The sequence below is a fragment of the Pelecanus crispus genome, chromosome 6 (assembly GCF_030463565.1).
Source record: "Pelecanus crispus isolate bPelCri1 chromosome 6, bPelCri1.pri, whole genome shotgun sequence".
NCBI lineage: Eukaryota > Metazoa > Chordata > Aves > Pelecaniformes > Pelecanidae > Pelecanus > Pelecanus crispus.
Genome location: NC_134648.1, coordinates 70,577,398 through 70,583,429, shown reverse-complemented (window position 1 = coordinate 70,583,429; position 6,032 = coordinate 70,577,398).

Genomic DNA, 6,032 nt, shown 5'->3' with positions numbered 1-6,032 from the left:
CTAGCTTGGTTGCAGCACCACTGATGGAGGTAGTTGCTGAGTTTGAGTTTGGCCTCCCTGTGTCACTAGCCTTGTTCTGCCATTAAAGGGCAGCAGCTAACGTGGTGATGGTAGAAATAATTACTCTTCAGACTTCCCTTCGTATCCATGTATCACTGCTGTGAAACAGCGAGCTGGTGTAATTGTTCTAGGCCTCTGTGGGCTCTCAGAAAAATTAATATAAAGACCAAAGAGCCTGAGCCATGATGATAGCTGTTTCCATACGAACAGCTTTTACTACCGGCGTGTGGGATAGTGGCCGTACGGATTGTTACTCCAGAGGAGCAGGTTCATGCTGCGCTGGTTCTAACCTGGAGCTGGGCACTGCTCCATAGTTAGCAGGGACTTGGTTTGTCCACGTAGATGATCAAAGAGGTGTTGTTCACTGCTTGACCACAGTAGTCCCCAACATTAAATCAATTAATTAAAATTTCCCAACAAGACAGTGTGATCCAAGCTTGTGGGCTTGTTTAATTTCAAAGTGAAATGGTATTCAAGTAAACCCCGCAGAGGATTGCCTGGTCTGTCTCATCCTTCAACCAATCGATGCCTGTATTAAATAATAATGGCAAACAGGATGTAGCCGTGCTGAACTGCCAGGCCATGTATTTACCATCGAGTCTGTCCCAGCTTTTCATTTGTTTCATGTTCTTTTAATAGCGTTTTCCAGAGATGCTTAGTTGCTTTATCAGATCTAATGAGCTTCCTTGCTGGCCCAAATCAAAGACCTGTCTGAGAGTTATAAAAAGTACAGTAGCTGGCTTATTGCGTTTGCCCTTCTTCTAAGAAGCCATCTCAAAATATAGATCAGGTGAGAAGTAAAAGAAGCAGCTCTAAAGCTGCCTCGTGTGTCCCTTGGTTGTCTTAAAACAGGGATTCGAGGCTCTGAGAGAGAAATAAAACCTTTCCGTGACCCACAAAAACACAGTATATTGAGAGAGGCTGTTCTTCTCTGTCGCCCTGTTGTGATAGAGGTAATATAACATTTCTCTTCCACTCATAGATGATGCTTATGGATGTGGTGACATCAAGGAACATATGCAGACTTCTGGCAATGAGACTCGCTTCTTTTCAGCAGCATTGGGGTATTACAAGTTTGCTGTGATTTTTGCTGCAGGAGAGAGGTGAGAGGTACCTCACCCCTTGGTTTGGTTCATCAACTGTAATCAGAGCTGAGGCTTTGAAACGAGTTGATCAAGCTAAGTGGCGTTACTTAGGGATGTCCCAAGGTGCCTTTCCAAATGCCACTGGACTAGGACGTGGACATCTCCCTTCTGTAGAGAAAGTTGCTCTGTTAGGATCTTCCTTCCTCCCTGCCTGCCTCCTCTGAGTAGAGGGCAAATGGTAGGAGGGAGACAATTCAGGTCAATTCATCCTAAAAGGGTCTTCCCATTCCCATGAGGAATTCAGAATTCCTATAAGGTGCTTTGAAAACTGGCTAGTGCCCTGACCCCTACTCCTCGTGGGCTACAGCGGTGCTGCGTTGCACTACAGAGCCTATAAAGTCTCACCACCACCGTTGAGGATGACCATTGACCATCAGAGTGCCAAGGCTGGCTGCTGAGCTACCAGTAGCCAACGCTGCCAACCTGGCACGATGCTGTTCCCCATCAGGGAAGAAAGGAGGGGGGATTTCAGCACCTCATGTTTTGGTGGGTCTGAGCAGACGAGAACCCGTGTACATGTTTTGTTCAGCTTTAAGACAAGCTTCTGTGTGAATCTGATTAAAATGATTCATTTACTTGCTAACATCAAACTGAAAACTCTTCAGTATGGTAAAAGGAGTCAGGAATCAGGGTCTGAGTTTCTCCTGCTAGTTTGCACGTTGCTCAGTCCCCCCATGCCCTGATGAAGCTCTGCAGGGTCTGCCAAGCCGAGGAGGTCTGGGGCTGACGTGTGTAACGGGGAAGTCCCTGCAGTAACCGGTCACAATTTGCTCGGTTGTCCTGATACGCAGAATAAACAAGGACCGGCCTCTGTCACTGCAGCAGACGTGCAGCCCCTGCAAAGGCTGTCCCTGGTGTCCTGTATGTTTATAGCTAATGTAATTAATGCCAGGAATAGCTGAATTTTATCTGATACAGTGAAAGTCCTCCTCTGAACTGAGCCATTAGAAAGGCTTGGTATTATCTTGCTGGAGTATGCTGGGCAGGAAGGGCAAAAAGAAAACCAGGATTAGGGTTATATTTCTGCATGACTTTAGTATTACTACCATTTTAACGTTGCTTTGATGGCATGCGGTTGTCTCGTAATGGAAATGCATACCTGAGCGCAGCTATCGGGCCACAGCTGAGCAGTGGAGAGTCCCATGCTTTACAGGGTCCCCCCAAAACAGCCACCTCCCGCTCCCTGGAGCGGTGCTAGCCACGATCCCCTGGGATGTTTGCCCAGCTCGTGACCACAGAGGGGCTCAGAAAGTCTCTGCTGAACAGCGCAGAGTCGCTCAGGCGGCTCTACACATTGGTTCTGTACTGCTTTTACTCCCTCGTGTCCGAGAGCGATGTGAGTAGAGAGACACGAGCTTGTAGCGCAGCGATGGTTAGACCTGTAAAAAGGGGCTTCTACTCCTTTCGTTCCATAAATTCGTAGGAATGTGCAACACCTACCTAAAGGCACCTTTGTCTGGATGCTGCTGCATCTGAGCTAGGAGAGTTCCAGCTTTATTTATGCCATCTCAGAATGGGAATGGTTTAAAACAGTAAAAATATTATATGTAAACATCGGCTTAAGACTAGATGAAGTCTGATGTCCAAAGTAAGGAGTGTCTGCTTTGACAGTATTTTGAAAAGCAATGACAGATTATAAATTCACACTGAGGTTACTGAGCCTTCATTAGGGTTCAGAGAAACCCAATAAACTCCTTTTACTCCTCCTCCCTGCACACGTATTCCTCAGCCATGGAAAGGGCAATACCCTGACATTTGCCATAGTCATGACATGACTGCATTTCCATTCTTTAGAAAACACCTGTACTACCGGTGCAGTGTCCGGGTGCTCCTGAGGGTCGAGTGAATCCTGGAATTACTTCTACAGGACCAGCAATAAATTATCTGGTCAATTAGTTGCTACCTGTGGTTTATATCCTCAGTCTGCGGCATCCTTGTATCAGCAGCAGATTTCTACCTAGAAAACTTTTCTAGGTTTTAGATGCCTCCTCCAGCTTCTTGTCTTCATCAAATGAGGGGTTTTGGCAGTTCCTAATATTTTTTACTCTCCCATTGCATAGCCACTTCACATCTAATATTTCTTGGCAGATTTTTCAATAGTAGCTGTAGTCAGGGGACTAGTGAGAAGTCTAATGCATCACTTATCTCTCTCATAGAGCTATTTATTTCGGTGTCTATCAGCTCCTTGTGAGCAATATTTTAACAAACAGGCTATAGGGAGGATTGCTAACTTGTGAATTATTTTGATAGTTGTTCCTCTTCTTCTTTTTTTCTTTTAACTCTGCAGTTTGTATTGAGTTCAGAGGCAGCGAGACCCTGGAGATCTGCCAGGGGTCATCACGCATCAATCTCCCGCCACCAGAATTGACCGTGCGATACAGATGTTCTGTTGCTTCTTAGCTGGTCAAATGCAACACAGACACCATGCTCGAAGCTATTTGATTTTGGTCTCCAGTTCCTGAGGGTCCTCGATTTCAAGGATTTCCCCTGTAGGGAAAGAGCCTAGACTGCAAGCTCAAAATGCACCAGCTTGCAGGAAGCCTGGGGTGGGATATTGCTGGCAGCGAGGCTGAGGATAATTACGGCAAGCGGGGAGCCCCGAGGGAGTCAGGCACCGCGTTTTCTCATGTGGCTGCTCCGCTTGCCAAGGTTAGCAGACCCCTTTCTATGGCGGCACATTTCATTGATCAAAGTAAGAACAGGGCAGCGATTTATGGCGTACGACAGCTTGAAAAGCAATGCTTTTCACCAGACGCTGCCATACATGGAGACAAGATTGACAACCCAGCTGCTGCCTTTCTTTTCAAAGCTGGCTTCTTCCTAGGTGGTCAGTACCAGACCCTGGCTGGAGCGGCTGCAGCATCATCCAGTCCCTCCTCCGCTGGGACAGCTTGCTCCAAGGCCAGCTTGAATCACACAAAAAGTTACCTTTACGTTTTGCTGTAGGACCAAAGACAGATGTTTGCCAAGAGCTGGTAGATTCACATTTAAGAATGGCTATAGCTTTTCCAGTCTTGCAATCTTTCAGCATCTTCCCAGAGACATGAAAATGTGTAAATAAGTCTGCCAAGCTCCAGTTTTCCCTTTCAGCGCCAACATCTTAACGAAAATGTCTCCATCAAGTCCAACAGCATTTAATGCTCTATCATTAACAAACCATTTGCTTTTCTCCTGTCCTGAAAAAGATGTTTGATAATATAAAGGAGTCTTGACACTATGACATGTTTTGATGGGGTCATTTATATCCTTCATTTTAGCAACCTCTACCTTGGTGTTCCCACTGTCTAACAGTTGGATCTACTTGCAGTAACCCGTTAGGCACTTATTTCACAGCACCTCATGGCCTCAGAAATTTCCAGGCTTTGCAGAATTGTACCCTCAGCAGTACTTTGCCACTCCTTTTGCTGGGCTTTATTTTGCTGGGTTTGACAGGCAGGTTGGCAATGTGCAGATTTCTCTGCGATTCATCCTGCTCCTGCTTCCAGTGACTGCTGTCAGGTGAGACTTCAGCAAGGTGGAGCTCCACTGTCCCCTTCTGGGTACGTCTGCTGTAGCTAACAGGAATAGAATTGTAGAATCATTTAGGTTGGAAAAGACCTTTAAGATCATCCAGTCTAACCACTAACCTACACTACCAAGTCCACCACTAAACCAATTAAGGGGAGAGTAATCATTTCATGTTTCCTGGCTTGGTGGCTGGGTTATTTATAATGAAAGTAAAACAAGGAACTGTTAAGGTTGAAAAGGCCCTCTAAGATCATCAGTCCAACCATCACCGAACACCCCCATGCCCACTAAACCATGTCCCAAAGTGCCACCTCTGCCCGTTTTTTGAACCCCTCCAGGGATGGGGACTCCACCACCTCTCTGGGCAGCCTGGTCCAATGCTTGACCACTCTTTCCGTGAAGAAATTTCTCCTAATATCCAATCTAAACCTCCCCTGATGCAGCTCGAGGCCATTTCCTCTCGCCCTATCGCTAGTTACTTGGGAGAAGAGCCCGACCCCCCCTCCCTGCCCCCTCCTGCCAGGAGTTGCAGAGAGCGATGAGGTCTCCCCTCAGCCTCCTCTTCTCCAGGCTGAACACCCCCAGCTCCCTCAGCCGCTCCCCACCAGCCCTGTGCTCCAGACCCTGCCCCAGCTCCGCTGCCCTTCTCTGGACACGCCCCAGCACCCCAATGTCCTTCTTGTGCTGAGGGGCCCAAAACTGGACACAGTATTCCAGGTGCGGCCTCCCCAGTGCCGAGCGCAGGGGGACGATCCCTGCCCTGCTCCTGCTGGCCACACCATTCCTGAAACAAGCCAGGATGCTGTTGGCCTTCTTGGCCACCTGGGCACACTGCTGGACCTCCATTAGGCCACATTTTCAATTGTGTCCTTAAATGTTCCTGGATGCTGCACACTAAGTGCACACTAAGTGTTCGTTCTCCAAAGATTCCCATAAAAACCATGTCCTCCAGCACAGCCAGTACTTCCCTTGTCCCACGTAGTCTGAAGGCTACTGAAAGAGGTGGTGGGGACAGAGACGTGGCTGAATGCTGGTGAACTTGGGGACAATCACAGAAACTGTGGTAGGTTGTAAAGCTTTGCCCCGGAACTGGCACCAGTTTTAACCACCAGCCATCCACACAGGAACATAAAGCATGATCTCGTATTTTAACTATGTGGTAGTGTCTGCTGCAGGGAGCAAGACAAATCCATACAAGGGCAAGGCAAACCCAAAGACGTATCCCCTGACTTTTGATCAAGATCCTTCTTTCACCAAATGAGCTCCTTAAAGCACAAGAGTAGGAATGATTTTCAGTCTTTTGAATGTCTCTTATTTGGA